The 20,085-nt window shown below is 40.2% G+C and overlaps 1 protein-coding gene and 1 long non-coding RNA gene across 6 annotated transcripts in view; one reads left to right on the top strand and one right to left on the bottom strand.

The window, feature by feature from the left end:
• Nucleotides 1-20,085, bottom strand: part of GADL1 (glutamate decarboxylase like 1) — a 173,185-nt gene that overhangs the window by 4,306 nt on the left and 148,794 nt on the right. The gene's annotated exons all lie outside the window — the stretch shown is intronic.
• Nucleotides 861-19,543, top strand: LOC116577823. Of its 4 annotated transcripts, none has more exons than XR_004280641.1 (4): nucleotides 861-1,812; nucleotides 15,010-15,144; nucleotides 16,014-17,387; nucleotides 17,852-19,543. It is a non-coding gene; the product is annotated as an uncharacterized LOC116577823 (long non-coding RNA). The 4 variants fall into 4 exon arrangements; XR_004280662.1 differs by having other exon boundaries at nucleotides 16,014-18,027; nucleotides 18,343-19,543; XR_004280646.1 differs by having other exon boundaries at nucleotides 16,014-18,462; nucleotides 19,040-19,543.

Raw genomic sequence — 20,085 nt, 5'->3', positions numbered from 1 at the left:
AACAGCAACTTTCCACCGAGAGATGCGGAAATAAATGTGCGTAGATATATTTTAAGTTAAAATGTTTCAGTTAAGTGTGTGTTCCGTTTTTTTCTAGGGCTGTTTGCTTTAACTGACCTCTCCTCATCACTGTGGGTGGGAGGTTCTGCTGTGAATATGGATGTGAAGGGCACATGTGCACTTACATATGTGTATATACACAATTTATATACATGTAATATACATGTAAAATACACACGTAATTTAAACTTTTAAGGCACCATTTGTTATGCCCTGCTCTTAAAATCTTCCTTTTTAAAAAAATTTTTTAAGGATTTTTTTAATTTATTTCACAGACAGAGATCACAAGTAGGCAGAGAGGCAGACAGAGAGAGAGGAGGAAGCAGGCTCCGAACTGAGCAGAGAGCCCCATGTGGGGCTTGATCCCAGGACCCTGAGAGCATGACCTGAGTCAAATGCAGACACTTAACCAACTGAGCTACCCAGGTGCCCCTAAAATCTTCCTATTTAGTCACAAAGCAACGCGGAACCATGGTTTGACTTAGGCTCTGACAAAAGCACATTTAATTTTAATTCAAAGAAAAGCGCGCTCTTGAAGGTAAACTGAAGATCTGAGAGAAAGACAGAAGAGTGCCATTGCTGATACATATAGGAAAACCCGGTTCGCGTAAGACAAATGTCTGGCCAGGAGAGTCGAAAACTATCCATTGTAGAGCTCACGAATTGAGGGTCTACAAACTTATTTTTTTTTTTTTAATAAAAATTCCTTTCATATTCACCTCCATCTTCCTCTAGGTACGCAGGGTATAACCAGCTCTGGATTACAGATTTAAATTAAATTTAAATTAAATTTAAATTTAAAACAGGCAGGTGCTTCGCTCAAGTCTAATTTGCATTGTCTATTCCTGTTTCCTTTTCAATAACTCTATTCCCCCCTCCCCAAATGATATTTTCTGCCTTACCTTTGGAGACCATTAGAATCTTGATTCTGGCTCATTAAGTGTGAGAGGCTCACATGAGGCAATTATGAAAATCAAACTGTCAGCTTTGCATTTCTTGTAAGTAAACCAAAAATATGTTCTAATGGGAGCGAGAAAGGTAAAAGAGGACCCCTCGGACATTTTAATATAAAGATATTTGTGATCTTTAAAATCCTTGCTGTTGTAGAATATGCTTCCATGGCAAACACGTGTCATGGGAACCAAACTTCTAAGCCAAAATTTTGCCACTGACTTTCAGAAATTATAAGTAAATGACCACATATCTATGGGACTCAGAGAACAGACTAAACAAGGTTTAGCAGGACAATACACATTTTATTTATGTATCCGTGAATATATAATTCATTGTTAGAGGTAATTATTCCTAGGCGAGAGAGGAAGACCTCTATAATCCGTAAAACCTACATGGGAAAACCAAGCCATAAACCAAACCAGGGCTGATAGCCATTAAATCTCCATCACAAGTTACAACTGTTGTAGTTGTACTGGTTCTTGTTGTTAACAAATATGTTACCAACCCTTTACAATTTGCAGTGAACTTTCACATAGCCGATTCCCGCGAACTCAGATAAAAGCTTGTTTGAAAGGAACCCACGCTTGCAATTTAAGGACCAAGAATGTTCTCATTAACAGCCAGCTTATCACATCTGCATCTAAAAAAAAAATTAAGCATTTTCTATTTCTAAAACTGCAGGCACAATCCAGTGCTGGGTAACCTGGTTATTCTCTTTTGCTGATCGAAACAGAGAAACAGTCCTAATCCGACAGAATGGACTATTCACAGGGGAGAGAAAATATGCACAAGCTAAATGTAAGTATCTGAATATCGCCCCTAAATGAAGCGTGCATGGAGGAAAGCAATTTGGCAGGAGTGAGATTGCTTTCCAGCTTTCAATTATTTTACTGCTGGTTTTCCTTCAAATTGTAAATCAAATTCTTTTCGCATGCCTCAGTGCCCTGGTCCCTGCATCTTAAGTGGGGGAAGATCCTGACATTTCTATTTGGTTGCACAGAAACTTAATCGACACATTTCTGTAGGATTGCTTCCCCCCCCACCTTAAATTATGTTCCAGCGATGATTTAGTCATTTAGACAGAATTTTGTTGTCACACTCCTGCAGCATAAAATAGCATTTGATACTTACAAGTTGCTTAAACGCAACAGAAAACAAAACAAAATAAAATTCTCTCATTCTGGCCAAGTACGGTGATTTGATAACAAGTAACTGACCGGACACCAGCATAGCCTTTTCTGAAAACAAAATTTTAACATCCGTCAAATGAAATTTCTTCTTAAATATGTGTCAACATATTTAAGGTTGACAACAACACATTTCTTTTCAATATGCAGAGTGTTTCTCGAACTCTCTGAGAGGAAGTGTATTTTTACCAGTGCATTACAGAAATATTTTTGTGAACTACAATAAAAGTGAACTATTGATTGAAAAGGAATTACTGAATAAAAATTAAACTAAAAAGAATAATTACAAGCTTATTTTTAGAAAATTTTAAATTTAGCAGTAAAGTTAATCTGTTAAATTGTCGTAAAACTTTCTAAACAGTAGCTCTTGAGTTTCATATTTTTCTTATTGCAGACTGGTAATATTCAGTTTATGGGTCTGGAGACCACATTTCAAAGACCGTTGCTCTGTTTTAACTCCCATGGCTTCCTGTAGGTGCATATCATTTTAATTATGAATCTCGATGTTCTTGCATATTTTTTCACGCTTCTTGCCATGGTCTCCATACCACTTTAAATGGTGTCTTGTATTCCATCATACCACACTACCTTAGTTTACCTAAATCATTTCCCCATTGTTAAAGCTTGGACCTTCTACAGTTACAATGACATGTCAGTGAAACCATGGACCCAATCATGAAACCTCTAAATTAGAACTTCAAAAGTTAGTCCAGAGATGATAACAGTAAATGGTTCAAAATGGTCTAGACTTTAGGATCTATTTGCAACTTTTCCCATTATTTGCTGTGCAGGTGAAATCAAGTCCCATTTTCTTACCTGTCAAATATGGAACATCACAACACCTACGGGGTTGTGAAGACAAACCCATAACTAAAAGAGGGGATCCTTTTGCAACAAATTTGAGGGACAAACCCTGTCTAAGCATCTACTCTCACTCTAGCCTGCAATACCATTCAGAGCTTCTAATAAATCCAGACAGACTGTATTTTGCTAAATTATCCCATAAATCATGAACAAATCAACGCTCCTCCAACTCCAGATTTTAGAGCTGTCATCTCAATTTCAATTTAATTAATCTACATTTCATTTTCTCCAAGGAAGCAAAGATTCTTTGGGGGTAGGAGGCCAAACTCATAATAATTTGGAGATATTGTGGGTAGAGCATAGAGTGGGCAGGCAGGCTAATAAGCTGAAGAGTAAATTATGAGAGTTATATTGTAATTAGCATCTTGTTCTAAGATTATCTTGCTTAAGAGAAACTTATATCAAATGTAGAAAATGATCTATGATATAAGTTTCTCTTAAGCAAGATAATCTTAGAACAAGATGCTAATTACAATATAACTCTCTATGAAAAGTACTTTGAAAGAGTTTTACATTTTCCTATATCTACACTCCACTCATACTCCTTCAGTATTCTCCAGAATAGTTTATAGACATAGGAAGGCTCTACATTTCCATGACTGGTCAAGCAAATAAACACTGAAAAAGGAATAAAATGTGGCTCAATGCAGCTGCTATACTTTACTGTTACTCTAGATCTAAGGCACAAAGCTCTCTTCTTTAAAGAGTCAGATAACTATTTCAGCCAACGATCTCTGTTGCAAATACTCACCTCTGTCATCGTAGCATTAAAGCAGCCCTAGACAATATATACACAAATGAGCAAGGCTGTGTTCTAATAAAACTTATTTAAGGACAGTGACATTTAATATGTGATTTTCACATATCAAGAAATACTAAGCTGTTCTTGATTATTTTTCAACCACTGAAAAATGGTAAGCCCATTGAGAGCTCCTAGGCTATAAATAAGTAGGTAATAAGTTAGATTTGGTTTTGGGCATACTTATGGATTTCTTGGTTAAAGCAGACAGATACATTACAACATGTAGAATCTACCCCTTCAAGGGAAAAAGCACATAGAAAGTTATGTTCATTGGCTTTTTTCAGAAATTCTACATCGAGTCAGGAAATGCGCACAGTCTTCTTGACCCTCCTTTGCCAGCCGAGTGAGAAACCAGGACACAGACTGGCAGACAGTCACCGTGACTTTCTTCCAGCCATTATTTTTGAGCAATCACAAACAATAATTTGCTTTATACTTTCTTCCTAAATAATCTGGGTTCCAAATAATGTGGGTTCAAATATAAAGCTTTGCCAGTACTAATGTTATGCACTTATCAAAACTGATAGAACTATATACCTTAAGAGGTGAATTTTACCTCTGTGTAAATTTTGAAGTGAATAAACAAAGTCATTGAAAAAAATAAAGGCAGGTCCAAGAGGATATGTAGCTACCAGAGATCAGGCAAATGCCTTTCGTTCCCAGAGCCCCAGTCCCCTCATCTTTAGGCAGGAGATGATAAAAGTATGGTACCCCTTCATACAATTAAATGAAATATGGACTATGATATTACAGATGCAGCCTGTAATGCTGTGAACAGATAGTACACAATGGAAATGAATATTCTCATTCAGGAAAAGTTGAGAGCACCAACTCCAGAAAGGAAATGGAGCTCTCAGTTAGGATGTTTCCTCCCAGTTCTAATACTCACTTCATGCCCTAAAGCAAATCACTTCATTTCTCTGTGGGCCTGAAATAAGAAAGTTCATGGTAACCACTTTTAGGTGCAAAAGATAGAAAGCTATTTTGGATATAGTGGCACTTGAATCTTTTCTTCACGGTATGGGTTTTTTTGAAGGCTCATTCAATCAAACATTTAAATGTACCCACCATCCTTGGGGCGCCTGGATGGCACATTCGGTTAAGCATTTGACTCTTGGGTTCAGCTCAGGTCATGATCTCAGGGGCCTGGGGTCCAACCCCTAGTCAGCTCTTCTGTGCTCAGTGAGGAACCTGCTTGTGGATTCTCGGTCTCTGCCCCTCCCCAAGCTGGTGCTTGCTCCCTCGCTCTCTCTCTTTCAAATAAATAAATAAATCCTAAAAAAATAAAATGAATGTACCCACCATGCTTATTAAATGTAATTCACATACGATTATGGATGATTTCAGGTGAGTTGTGGATGACTAAGCTAACATCATCTCTCGAGTTTGCACTTCTTTTGTGTTTTGAGGCCATTTTTATATGGCCACCAAATATTTTTATATGTCCTTATTCAGTTCCTCTGTCCCTCATGCTGATTTTGCCCGATGGCTAAATAAACTAGCTCTGTTTACTAGAGGAATCAATTATCCAGTTTCCTCACAACAGATCAATTTAAACCTGTAATTATCAGCAGCATCCCTTTCATTGTTACAAGTGAGTCCAGATGTTAATTTACAGGTTTACAATAACCATTCAGAGACCAACAGACTAGTTTAGACTGACCTGAGACCCAATTCATGAAATTCTATGTGATTTTGGACAAATATTTAACTGCTCTGGGACTCATCAAGACCTGATATCCCTTAGGATTGTTATGTGGACTAAATGAAATAATATATATGAATGCACCAAGCACAGAGTTTGGCATTCACTAGACACTCAATAATATGAACTAGTCTTATTAATACCTTAGAATGAATTTGTTTTTAATCAATTTATATTCATACCTGGTCTTTTATTATACTATTTCATTACTCTCTCTTGAGAGATGAGCATTTGAAAGTTCTGTGAAAACATGATTTGTAATTTATTCTTTCTCCCCAAAGCAACTAAACTGTATTTAAATAATTCGGAGAGGTTGAGAGTTAGCAGTTTTAGAAATTAAATCTTATAGCTCATGTATGCCACTTCTATATTAATTTTCTATTTAAGGTCCAAGTTTTTTTTTTCTAACATAGGCAAAGTAAACTCTTTTTTCCTTTAAAAAGTGAGACAGTGGTTGATCATCTCGAGTTTGGTGGCAGGGCAGGAAGCAGGGAAAGAAGCTTCCCACTGAAATGTATTGTGGGCAGGGATGAGCTCCTGGTGTATGTTAGCAATTTCTCTGTGTTGTGTAAGTATTTTGCAGAAAACAGAGATATTTTCTAAGTAAAAATTTACTTCTTCTTTGGACACATGAAAAGGTCATATACTGAAAAGGTCATTTGTCCCCATATTCATGAGCTTGTGTCCAAAATTAAACAGTCTCTTCGTGCTATCTTGCCGCTTATATTTTTATCAAAGAAAGACTGAATAGTAGTATTAGGAGCTCCCCAAATATGCCTGAAGATACAAATCACCAGGACAGGGCCAGGGGTTGGGGGGTGGGGGAGTGGGAGGGGAGGTGGGGGTCGGGGGGAAAGCACCAATCCAGAGCACCTGGCTTTGAATCTCAGGGTTAGACCTGGTGACCTGGTGGTCTTCACATTTACCAGGCACTTCAAACACTTGTTCTTTGGTTTTGTTTTGTTCTAAAGATTTTATTTATTTATTTGAGAGAAAGAGAGACAATGAGCTGGAGGGAGGGGCAGAAGGAGAGGGAGATGAAGACTCCCCACTGAGCAGGGAGCCGGACGGGGGGCTCAACCCCAGGACCCCAAGATCATGACCGGGGCTGAAGGCAGACGCTTCACGGACGGAGCCACCCAGGCCTCCCACTTCAAATGCTTGTTATCACCATGCAAGTATGGGAACATGGCCAGTGACAGTCCTTTAAGCAGGACCTCAGGAGAGGTAAAGGTAGGGTGGGAGGTAAGAGAGGTTTGGACCGGGAAAGCCAGTTTGGAGCGAGAAGGGGAGAGGAGATTAGGAATCTTCCCTTCCTGAATTTCTTATGTCAATTTTGTAGTAAAGTAAGACTTAGCTGATCGTAAAAAATGAAAAATAAAAAAATAAGAAATAGACCAGTGACCTTCAAAGAAATTGCTGGCCAACTTTTCCATTAATCATAAAACCTGACAAAGTGTTGAAAACACTGAACCATGGCCCAGGAAACAATAAAGCTCTTTCTTTTGATTGCTTGGAGAATCAATTTGCCTCTTTCCATATATTTTCTGCCATTCCTTACCTGTCCGATTCTCTTCTTATGTCTGTGCACAACACTCACTCATTCCCCTGGTATTTGCCCCCCTGTAATTTGGAGCTGAGCCGCATTGGGATAAGTCTCCTGAGCTTAAATTATGTAAAATTGGTGGTCTATAGCCCATGAAATCAGATGCATCTAAAAGATCATTTCAGCTTGGCAGAACATGGAGAAATAGGCCATACTTAGACTGGACATACCTCTTTTCAAATATGGACTTTTTTTTAACCCGGTTTTTCCTCTAGAGTATCTCTCAAAATCAGACATGCACAAAATAAAAAAAGCATCTCAACTTAAAAGAACTGTCCAGTTTATGCCCCTTCTGATACAGAGGAGCTAAGCCACAAAAACAGAGGTCAGCATCGCAGAAAGAATGAAGAACACAGTCAGCTTCACATTTGGTGTTTACAACGTGGAAATGACAATGACAGCAATTCCAATAAACCTAATGTCAGTCATATATTCAAGGCAGCTGAAATGAACAGTCATAAAAATAAACCAAACTGAACTGAAAGCATTAGCTGAAGAATGGACACAATAAACGTTTTACACACTCTATAAAGCAAAAACTTAATCCTCGATGTGTCACAGCCGCCGTCTGAGCTAATAGGTGCTCAGTAACTGTTGTGGGCCAGCTCCAAAGTTTTCGCCCATTTGGGGAGGTCCCTATATTGTTCCTTAATTTGACAAGCTATTCGGGAATTCTTTCCTTAAAATGACAACCACCCTGGGGTGGTCCCACCTGTCTAGGGGCATCCGTGTCTAAGGTTTTGGGTTATGACAAAGACTATTTGTGTTTAATGTCTGAAGGTCAAGGGCGCCGAATGCTTTGCAGTGCTTCGACTAAACCTGCCCAAGGAAGAGTCACGGTGCCCAAAATGCTAGCGATGCCCCTCCTGAGAAACATGGATCATGAGCCCTGTGTGCTCCAGGGATCCCTCCCACCCTCTGTCTTGACTCCTCTGGATTCTCCCAGTTTCTCTTAAGACCTAGGAACCTCCCTTTTGTCCAGAACAGAGGACTCAGTTGATAGGTCAGCAAAGTGAATCCTCACCAAATGGGATGTTCAAAAGATAACTGTCGCTTTTGTTGTTGCCTTTAGATTCTCTCCTTGTTTTAAGTTCTTCTGGCTTGATCAAGGTATAATTGACAACTAAAAATGGGGGATAATTACAGTGTACAAGATGATGTCTTGATACACACGTACATTGAGAAGTGAGGGCTCCCGGATTCTTTACATATTCCAAGAGTTTCACTCCACATGAGAGGAGAAAAGGAGTCCAGTCCAGGTTTCTCTCCGGGTCCTCTGGGCAGTGGCCCCTATTTCTAAATACTGCACCTGGCTCTCTGAGCAGGGACACAGCTTAAAGACTGCCTTCTACAGTAGGAGACTCAGACTCCCTGGGTTTTAGCCCCAGGGAGGCTCATTCTTAACTCTCCTACACACTCAAGCCAGGTAAGGAGCACGGGTTAAGCATTCCAAAGCCAATGAGAGACTGGTTCCTTTTCCCCAGGGTAACTTCCCCTGAGAATTCTTTTCCTTTTAGACATTTGGCAATGGGCAATTAGCAGCTGACATTCTGTCTTTTGATTCAGCCCTGCCAACAAGACACAAAGAGCCCGTGGGGCTGTCTGGGGCTTAACCGCCAAAGCCCTACCTGGGGGTCCAGGCACAGGTGTGGGAGGCGGGGCTGTGTTGGCACAGCAATATTTTTAAGGTGCAGAACCTGCATTTAGGCTTGGGAGGCTTAGCTTCCTGAGTAGCAGAATTATTGGCTTTTATCACAGATTCTGGGCCTGACAGATGGAGTAAAACAGGAAGTGATCCCATGATGTTATGCTGCTCTGAACCGAGAGACATCTTACTCTGCCCAGCCTGCCTATGCGTCCGAATTATGCCTCAGTGAGTGCCTACTGGCCTCAATCACCCACCTGCAACTACTCACCAGCATCCTTATCTGGTTTATAGATTTGGGGGGGTTTGGTGGGTTGTTTTTTTTGGAGTGTGTGTTTTGTTTTTGTTTTTGATTTTGCACTGCTATTTGCTTCCAGAGTAAACTGAAGTCCAAATTGTCTTTTTGATCTTTTTTGGGGATCCGGTGGAGTACAGATGGCCATTGTCCCTCCCGAAGTTAGTAGCACACACAAGATATAGCCCCACCTCTTCCCAGGCCTTTTCTTTGCATGTCTATTTATAAGTGGTTTTCGCAGGATTTCACTGTACTTCATTAATTAAGCTCAAGTGCATCCTAAAATTCTTCGTGTTTCAACCTCAGAGGCAAAACTTCAACTTTTAAAGACAGGTGTTTTATGTACCTTACTTTTCTTTATTTTTTTTTTTTTTCTCTTTTTTCTTTTTTTTACTAAATCAAAGAGAGGTACCATGAGGAGATTTAAAAATAAGTATTGTTCTTGTATTACTCATAAAAACATTTAAAAAATAAGTGTTGTGTTCTTCACTGAAGTCTTTCTAAATGCTCCTAGAGGATTTTTTTTTTTTTTTACAATTAATGTTGTAAATATTAAGCAACAGCTTTTCACAGCAACCCAGACAGTTTTCTTAAGTAACAAAACGCTCTAGGTTTGCGTATTTTGTGTAAATTGATGGAAGTGATTATCCGTTCTTCTCTATGGAGCTCACTCAAAACTCTTTAACTAGTGCTTAACATTGGAATTGCCCTGGGGCACCTGGGTGGCTCAGTGGGTTAAGCCACTGCCTTTGGCTCAGGTCATGATCTCGGGTTCCTGGGATCGAGTCCGGCATCGGGCTCTCTGCTCAGCAGGGAGCCTGCTTCCCTCTCTCTCTCTCTGCCTGCCTCTCCATCTACTTGTGATTTCTCTCTGTCAAATAAATAAATAAATAAAATCTTAAAAAAAAAAAAAAAAAACAAAACATTGGAATTGCCCTTTCCTTAAAGTCATGGAGGTCCAGGAATTCCTGGGGGCTCCAGGCTACAAAGTAATGCAGAGAGGGGAGTGTGGCTGCTCCAGGGGCCAGAAGGAAGCAGAGCATAAAGGGCCCTTTGTGGCCTAAACCAACCTCCACTTCACATGTCTCATATATTGGAGTTTTGTGCAAGAATCTGTTTGACAAAAATGCCTCACCATTAAAAAAAGACCAAGTCTGAATCTGATTGGCAATGTATTTATTATTATTATTTAAGATCAATCATTTTGAGATACCTGAAAAATATCCCTCTGGATGTTGGCTAAGGAAATTCTTCCTATATGCTGAATCTAAGAGGAGAGGGGAGGTCTTGGTCTGACATTCATGACCAAGTTGGGGAGATGGAGGGAAGTCACAAAGAAACAGGTTGCTTTGCCCAAACCAAACTTCTTTTGCTTGAGAGTTAAGGTTAAGTCATACATGGTCAAGCTTTGTTAGAATAAAGCCATACTGCATAAAAACTGGGCATTTCATATAATTGAACCTCAAGTATGTCCTAGTATGGCTGCGTAACAAAGCTGCATCACCTTCCCATCCAAGAGCTGTTTTGCTTCTTGAAGGTGATCGTTATTCCATTCCTGTGTTTTTATTCTCCCATCATCACCCCGGAGTTTCAATGTATCCATTTGCCATTTGAATGGCTTTTTTTGGAAAACTGCTTGTTCACGTTCCTTGATCATTTTGAGCGATCATCTTTACCTTACTGATTTAGAAGAACACTTTGTTACTAGGAACATGGGCTATCTGATTGCTTGACATGTTGCAAGTTATTTACCTGCTTTTAATTTTATTTTAGTTATTTCATGTACAGTCTTATAACTTATATAATCAGACTGATCAGCTATACATGTATGTATTCCAACATTGGTTTTGTACTTAGAAGACGTTCTACACCAGTTAAATAAGTATTTTTTTTTCTGATTTGATTTTGACACTTAAAACCTTTAATCCACTTGAACATTCCATTGGTACCTTGCATAAATTAGAGAAACACTCCCTGTGTTTAACCAGGAGTCTCCACACCGCTGATAGGATAAGTCTGCCTTTCCCCAGCATACATTGGGAATGCCTATGATGCATATTCCTATGAATACTCGGGTCTGAGCTTTCTGTTCTGCAAGATTGATATGTCTATTCTTAGAGTAATCAAGCTGTTTTATTTATTGCAGTCTATAAAATATTGAACTCCCCTTTCAGTATTCATGCTTCTCAAAATGTTCTTACCTATTACCACCCACTTGGTCTCTTAGGTGATATCAAAAAACACCATGACAAGTTAAAATAAAAAGAAAAAAAAATGCTTTCCATTAACATGATTAGACTTATATTCATCTTGCATATTATTTAGGGAAGATTAATCTTATTTAGAATTTTGGTGTTCTTCAGTTTTGAAAAATATGGCTGCCTATTCTTTGGCATTCTTCTCAAAGAGATTTCCTGAGTTAGAAAGGATTTGTGGCAGGCTGTTTACTTACCAATAGGAGGCAGTAGATGCTGCACAGCCTCCAAGGTGAGGTTAGGAGTCACTGTAGAACAGTGTCCAGCTGGTTCTCAGGGACACCCACTTCTTGAAGTCCAACTATCCTGAGCCCAACACCCTATTATGAATCCCAGGCCACCTGGAGAGGACTCGGTAGGTGCTCTGGTTGATAGCCCAAATAAAATCCCAGCCAAGGGCTAGCATTACCCGTCAAATAGTGAGTGAAGATGCTTCCAGAATATTCCATGGAATCACCCTCAGCTATTTCAGCCTTTCTGGATGAGGGTCCAGACATCCCACTCCCTCTGCGCTCTGTGTGAATTCTTAACCCACAAAAGCCATAAGCCATAAAATGGCTCTTTAAAGCTGTTGCATTTGGAATAATTTATAAAACAGAAATTGTTACTGGAACATTGAGGTTTTTTGGAGGGGGTCCCTAAAGTTCTACAGTTTTCTTCCATAGGTACTATAATTCATTTAAGTCTCAGTTATTAAATGTATTTTATGGTATTGTGGTTGATAAAATTATTCTGACTAAAATGGTGCCTGGGTGGCTCAGTCGGTTAAGCATCTGCCTTCGGCTTAGGTCAGGATCCCAGAGTCCCCGGATAAAGCCCCACATTTGGCTCCCTGCTCAAAGGGGAGTTTGCTTCTCCCTCTCCCTCTGCCCCCACCTCCTGCTCTCTCTTACACTCTCTCCTTCACGTAAATAAATAAAATATTTATTTTTTAAAAAGAATAAAATTAAATAAAATCCTGCCTTCTGATAAAAATTTCAATTTTCCAGGTCCTAGATTCTTACTCTTTGTGTAAGAAAAAGCTTTTTTTTGGATATTTAACTTTATATACCTACTATAGCCATTTCTAAAAGCTTTTTATGTGATGCCCTTGGGTTTTGTAGATGCATAATCACACAATCTAAAATGAACACATTTGGGGCTCGTCCTCTGAAATATTTTAAAGCCCAAGTCTTTGTCTGGTCATCGCGTTGGTTAGCACTCCCAGAACAACATTAACGTGCAACAGTGAGGGCAGATGTTCCTCATTCACTACTGAGTTTAATGAGAAGGCCTTTCATGTTGAGGATATATTAATCTAATACATCATATAAGCAAACAAAGGATATCACCGTGAGCTAACCTGTCAGCCTCATATTAATTTTGGTCATTCAACCTACGTATTTTTTTTTTTTTCAATTTCTAAGGATTCTTTTCCCGCTTCATTTTAAGTGGGAGAAATAATTTTGGAATGCTTTCTTGATTTACTAGTTCAGAGATAGGTAGAAAATGATGAAATTGCTTTTTTAAAGCCTGCTTTTGCTTAGCTTTTGAAATAATGGAGTTCTGCTGAATGGAGCAGTAAAAGCGGGACGTGTGCGGCATCCCGGCGTGCGACGCTGGCTGGCTAATCCATCTCCTCAGACAGTTTTTGGGGATCCAAAAAACACGACATAAATTAAGTTTTTCAACCTGTGTGAGTGGATTATTGTATAGCTCCCTGAAATAATCCTCTCATCTTTTAACACTGTTCTGACCCAGTTTGGGGAAGTATCTTTAATATCTTGTTCTACTTCACTGACCTCCAGGCAGAATAGCCAGAAATATCTGCATTTAACAGGCAACTTTCATCTTCGGGCTTACAAAAGGGTCAGCTTTCTTTAAAAAGGAAATTGAAACTTATATCACAAGGCAGGTTTTGAGGTGATTTTACTTTCTTTTTTATAACCCCGACAAATAGAAGGCAAGGCTGTGGAATAACCGAAGGGCTTCAGAAGAGCGCGTACCTCTGGATGAAAATAAATCAAAATCTGTTGACCGGACCGGTTTGTACCTCACCATTGATTATTTGTCAAGTCACGGGCACTCACCCCAGAAAGGAAAGCAGAAGCACATGTGGGGAAGATGAGATAAGGCTGGGTTGCTAGAACAAAACCCAGAACAATAACCCACCCGGACGAGGAGTGGGAGAGTGAAGGGCTCCCAGGAAGCAGTAAGTCTGAGGTTTGACCATGCACTCTGGTTACCTAAGCTATGGCTGGTAGAATGGACATGCTCCGGGTGGCCGATGGGGGATTGACTGGTGGGGTCTGTGGTAGATTTTATTATTGTTCTTAATTATTCACACGTGCTGCCCTACTTGGAGGGGAGACGTCCTTGCTTCTGCCTAGAAACCTGCAGTGTCTCCCCATAGCAGAAGTATTGGTCGCCATTCCATTATTATGTGGTCAATCTGAGCTGAAACTTTAAGAGTGGATGAGTGTTTCCACCAGCCCTCACCTCCTTTCCCTTTCCCGTGAGGAGAAGGGAGCTCCTCTTCCGTCTATGGGTGCAGAGATCAAGACCATGGGGCAGAACAGAACTGCCACTGACCCGTAACAGACATGACATGTGATCAAGAAATGAGTCTTAGTTACTAGAACCCCTGAGATTGGGGGTGGGGGCTCCTTTGTTGCAGTTGTATGATTAAGTGAAACCATATTAAAGCAGCTCACAGTAGATATATTAGGTTAGATCCAGGATGAATCCCTCTTTAGATGAAGCTAGGTACCTCTTCTCTGGCTCTAATTTTCCCTGCATTAGACATGGCTGACTTAAAGCCCTCAAACCCTGAGAATACCACACATTTAGATTTCCATAGGCAAAGTCAAGGCAACAACCGGATGATTCTATACTACTGTTCAATGAGTATCCGCCATCTTAAAAGTGATTTAGACATATGGAGAGGCAGTATCAATTTATAGCGTGGAGGTTGGCAAACGTTTTCTTTCTTTGTTTCTTTTTTTTTTTTTTTTTAAGATTTTATTTCTTTATTTGAGAGAGAGGGTGCCTATAAGCAGGGAGGAGGGGCAGAGCGAGAAGGAGAAGCAAACTCCCCTGCAGGGACCCAGACATGGGGCTCAATCCCAGGACTTAGGGATCATGACCTGAGCCAAAGGCAGACGCCCAGCTGAAGAGAATGTTTTATGTGAAGAGCCAGAGAGCAAATACTATCGGTTTTGCAGGCCATGCAGTTTCTGTCAGTTACTCAGGTTGTAGGAGAAAGCAGCCACAGGTAGCAGAAAACACACGAGTGTGGATGTTCCAATGAAACTTAGTTTACAAAACAGGGCCTTGGGCTGGATTTGGTCTGTAGGCTGACCCTGCTCTAGCCTAAGAAAACTTCAAAGGACGTGTAAGGAAGAAAAAGCATCTTAAAGCAAAACTAATGTTTCACAGTCATGTTTATACTGGTTAATATTAAAAGCTACCCAGTGATCACTAAAGGACATGGATAAATCCTTGGCTTTCCCACATTTAAAATAGAGATGATATAAGGCACTTCACAAAGTTTTTATGGAGATTAATTGACATAACATAAAGTGCCAGTGAGTAGGCACTCAATGAATTTCAGTTTTTTTCATCTTTCATTTCTTTTTTTAACCTTTGTCCATACAGAGTGGATTCTCATTGAAGGCCTATTTACTGCATGCCAGGTTAAAGAAAGAAGTCAAAAAATAATGAGGTGAAGCAGAGAATCTTTAAGTTGACATCTGCATTTGCTTTGATAAGATAAAGGTATGATAAAGAAGAGTAAGTATTAATACATGTCATAATTGCATGTTCATTAATTAGGCTTCTAATGATATTGACCTGACATGAAAATGCTTTCTTCTCAATTCAGGAATATATTTTGAATGACAGATAATAATTCTGTGTTTTGTACCAAAGCCATACAATTCTGAAAGCCTTGCATTAGAGCTCTGCCCTGCATAGACAAGGGTAGAAAACAAAATCTCAGTGCTATCTGCTCAATTAAACACAAGTCAATTTTGCGATTTCTCAAACTCAGACTAGGGGGTCAAGTTTTCTCTTTAAAAAGCAATGAATCTTGGGGTGCCTGGGTGGCTCAGTGCGTTAAAGCATCCAACTTTTAATTTCAGCTCACATCATGATCTCCAGGTTGTGAGATCGAGCCCAGGTTTGTGCTCTACCCTGAGCATGGAGCCTGCTTAAGATTCTCTCTCCCTCTCCCTCTGCCCCTTCCCCCCTTAAAAAAGAGCAATGAATCTTAATATGTTGCTCTATAATCTGTTCAATACCCTTGATCATAAATAATTGGGGTCAAATGTGCTCAGGAGCCCATGGCCAATATCCACTATCTTTGGCACATGGGCTACAATGACAACCGTGAGACAGTCGAACCACCCTTTTCCCCTGTAAATTTAAATGCCGTCAGAGGAAAGTATATTAATTTCTCCAATACATTTTCTGCCTGACTTAACAATTTAAATTTATCTTCCAATCCTCTTGGCATTCACCCTGTTTCTAAATAAAATCCCTTCTCCTTCTTTCTTTGTACCTCTTCTGCTGCCAAAATAATGACCAACATCATTAACAACTACACTGCGTCTGTTCTACCCATGAGATAGATAATCTGACATGCCTCTTATCTGTCACAGCTGCCTCCCAAGACACCAAAGCTGGTATGAATACCTTCCTCCTCAAATGGTATAAAACAAAAGGTGGAAATATTCTTCTGTAAAATGTGAGTACATTCTTGAGAATTCTACCTTATCCATAGAGGAGATTTTTAAGGTAAGTGAAATTGCTCTGAACCGACAATATGATTCTATGCTTGACTGAACATGGGACAGGAAGTATGCTACATGAAAATAGCTTAATATTCATTTACTCCTGATGTTAACATAATTCAAGTACAGAGATGGGTGGAGAGAGTAGCATCTGTACCAGGCCTTACATCACCCTTCTTCATATGTCTAAGATGTGCAGAAATTGCCTTAGAATCATCTGGAGATGCTTGTTAAAAATAGAGATTTTAGGGCACCACTCACTGTAGACCTCATAAACCTCCATTCTTTAAAGAAATTGATCCCGGAAAATTGACTTTTGCCAAAACTTCCATATGACTTCCATGTAAAGCCAAGTAAAAGGACAGGTAGATCATGAGAAATGCAAAAAGTCATCACCATCAGTGAAAATAGCACCAGAGCATTTCCCACTGGGCAATAAGGTGAAGGGTGGGCTATCATTCCCCCTGAGAAGCTTCTTTCTCTCCCTACTTTGTACTTCTCTCTCAGCTGACAACAGTATCAAAGCCTGCATCATTGGTCATCTCAAACTGAGGAACAGCAATCCAAAAAACCAAGTTTATTTGGGAGATACAAGACAGAAAAACTGTCATCCAAATAATTGTCAATAAAAATCACCATTAGAGTATTTGAAAAAAAATGAGCCAGCTCTATCATGGAACAAAAATCATTTTCTACAAATTCAGTGTTGTGTTTCGGTGTTTCTGTGGGTCAGTGTTGCAGAGGAGTAAAACTGAAATAGTGTGGAGTTTGAGTGTTTAAGGGCAGAAGTGTCCAGAAAATTCCCTCAGTGAAAGAAGGCAATTTAGGTCAGGAGTTCTCTCCATCCTTCACCCTCACAGGCCCTTTCCAGTACCTTGTGACATTGTAGCAGCTATGTAAGGATGTCTCTACAACATGGCACCTTCCAGGTTCTGTTCTCTTTGTCCCTCACTTGATTTTCATTACCACTGGCCCGAGCCAAGCCTTCCACATGAAGCATCTCATCAGACCAGTCAGTCAGAATCCATCTCTGCTGCTCGTGTTGACAGCCAGCTGATCCCACGTGGAGCCCAGCCATTGTTCCCTCCCAGGGATTTCAGGATCCAATTCACTGGCTTGTCTAAAAGTTCTTTTTTTTTCCACAGATCTGGCTCCAGACCTCAAAACATATCATGAAAAAATTCAGTCTCCTTGACTACTGACAACAATGAATCAACTGTCTATCTAGCTGTCAGAATGATGGTGTGTTTAGCTATCTAAATAATTGAGCAAGGAGAGAAGGGGGGGGGGCGCTGTGGAGCTAAGTAGAATCTGAAACTAACCACACTTAATAATTCTGGAAACGGTGGATTCCTATCTACGAATACAGCCCACTGGGCAGTTTTTACAGAATCCTCAAATCCAATTGCTTTTTGAAAGATAGTCTCCACTGTCTTCAGTGAATCAAATGAATGATCCAGTCTTTAAAACAAACAAACAAACAAAAAACAAAATAAACAACAACAACAACAACAACAACAACCACAAAACAGTAATTTATCATTTCCTTTGAAGTGAAGGTTCTAGACATGGCCCTATCTCAGGGAACATGGACTGAAGACTTACATACAAGGGCACTGGGATTATGAATTTCCACTGGCCTATCACAGTCTGTATTTTCTCTTCATTATCTATCTGTTCACCCACTCTCCAAACTTGGATTTCAGCTCTGTCAGGATTGTGGCCTGTGGTTTGACCTGTCTTCACCAGGGAGTTAAAATGAGTTTGCTACTGATTCACGGGAGCAGCTAGATCCCTGGGGCCACTAATGATGGAGCCAGCAAAGCTTCCTGCCAATCACTCGAAATGCTTCCCGTCAGAACCACCCTCAAAATATTGACAGGTGTGGCCTGCAGAAGGACCTTATCGCTTATCAGATAGTGGGGAAAGTTGCAGTTATCCTTGAAGCCAGAGGAAGGCGGTTGGGTTAGTCACAGAAGGCTTTGTGTACTTTCCTTTCCTCCGGGACCAAAGCAAAGGTGCGGAGACTATGGATTGATTTGGGACACCATCTAGTGAGAGATTTGAGGAAGTGCAGGAACACAGGAAGAAAAACTCCCAAGCCAAATTATGTTTCAATTGCTTAAGTGTTTTCTTTCAGACTACTTTAAGTGGCCCCACAGTGAACTGTGCTGTGATTTTTTTTTTTCTAAATTAGGGAAAAAACAAAACAGAATGACCAGTGACTCCAGCACAGACCGGATTTGTCTGATTATCCCCCCTGCCTCTTGAGAAAGAAGGGACAATATCCCCTCTAAGCCCTTGCCCACCATCCACGGTAAGGACATAAGAAATGCTCCCGCCGAATCAGTTCAATCGATAGTCTACTTCTGCTAGGAAGTCAGCATCTGGGAATGGCACCAGAGGGTCTGGGAAGAATGATGCCAGGGCCCCAGATTTTCAAACACACATCTATCCACTGCAGTGTTTTTCAGTTAAGCTGTATATATGTCAGAGGCTTTAGCTATCAAAAAATTAAGTTTTTTTTTCTAAAACTCAATAGCTTTTATCACCAGAAAATCAGTACCAACAGTACCTATTTCACAGTGTGCTGCACACCAAAAGCTCTCCATAAATATAACATTGTTCAATAACTAAAATTGGCAGCTAGGATTTTTAACTGGTGAAGAAAGCTGAATATAATTCAACGATTGCATTCTGAGTTCTTCTATATAACACCATACTCTTGGTGTGGAATAAATGTTCTGTGATTGCCTCTAAACTTCCCATGGGCCTGGGGGAGGAGAAATAAAGCAAAATGTCAGCAAACCTCCCCAGTTCAATATTGTGGTCCTTTTTACTATAACTAGCAACTGTTTCTAACAAATCCTCACCCATCTTACTCTGCCTTTCAGAGAACCCCACTTTACCATTCTCGATTGGAGAATGATTTTTCTAGCTGTTGCTCTGAAACTCCATGGTCAGATTGCCATTGGGACATGACTGTTTCAATGAGTAACCAACTCTAGCTGCTCTCCGTGGAAACAAATGCTGCACTTATGCTCCTTGTGTTGCTGGGTTTTCCTTTCTAGTTGAAGAAGGCCTGCCTCCAAGAGGTCTCTGAGCCTCAATGAGAGGCCACTGGGAAGATGCTGACCTTCCCTCCGAACCGTGGCCTTGGTCTTCTCTCTCCAATCAGAAGAAAAGAAGAGTGTCCCTCTCACTTTCCCCTTCCCAAATCTTCCACTGTTTGACAAATGGCTAGGTAGCTATTAGTATCTGAATCCAGCCAACTGCCTAAACCATGCTTATTTTTAGCAACAGGTGACTCTTGGGACATTTCTTCAAGAAGCCAACACTTGCAGTCAATTAGAATTAACTTTGAACTTGGAGAATAGAGGAGTTTTCCAGCACTGCAACTGTGCTTCCCTTGTATTTATTTGTGGTCCTTTAACTAATGGGAGGGAGGGTTTTTTTGTTTGTTTGTTTTGTTTTGTTTTGTTTTGACTTGGCAATAAATTCTCAATCTGTAAGACAATACTGGAAAAGCACATGTGGGCAGGCAGGATGGGGGAAACACTGGCACAGTGGTTTAGAACTACAGGGCTCACTATCACTGGGTCTAGGTCAGCACCCTACAAAGACAAGCCACCGACGGACTCTTATAAGGAATGGCTAGAAATACACATCCCCCCTCAGGGATGGGTCAGAAAACGTGAAAATGACTATCATGAGAAACAAAATGGGTTGAATAGCATGAACTGTGATGGTGAGGTAAGTCAAAGTGTTTTCTAGCCAGCGATCAAGGACAGGGTAGGGTAAAGCTTTGGGTAGGAGATTTCTGTACTTTTGACAAGGGTCTAGAGCTATTACTAGCACTCAGTCAGCTGGGTGATGTGTGGGCAACTTAATATTAATTGGGATAGAGTACAAGTGTCCTACTCTTTCTTCAAAGCCAGTT

The sequence above is a fragment of the Mustela erminea genome, chromosome 1 (assembly GCF_009829155.1).
Source record: "Mustela erminea isolate mMusErm1 chromosome 1, mMusErm1.Pri, whole genome shotgun sequence".
In the NCBI taxonomy this organism is placed as follows: Eukaryota; Metazoa; Chordata; class Mammalia; order Carnivora; family Mustelidae; genus Mustela; species Mustela erminea.
Note: the sequence above shows the minus strand (reverse complement) of the source record. Positions and strands in the feature narration are given on the sequence as shown.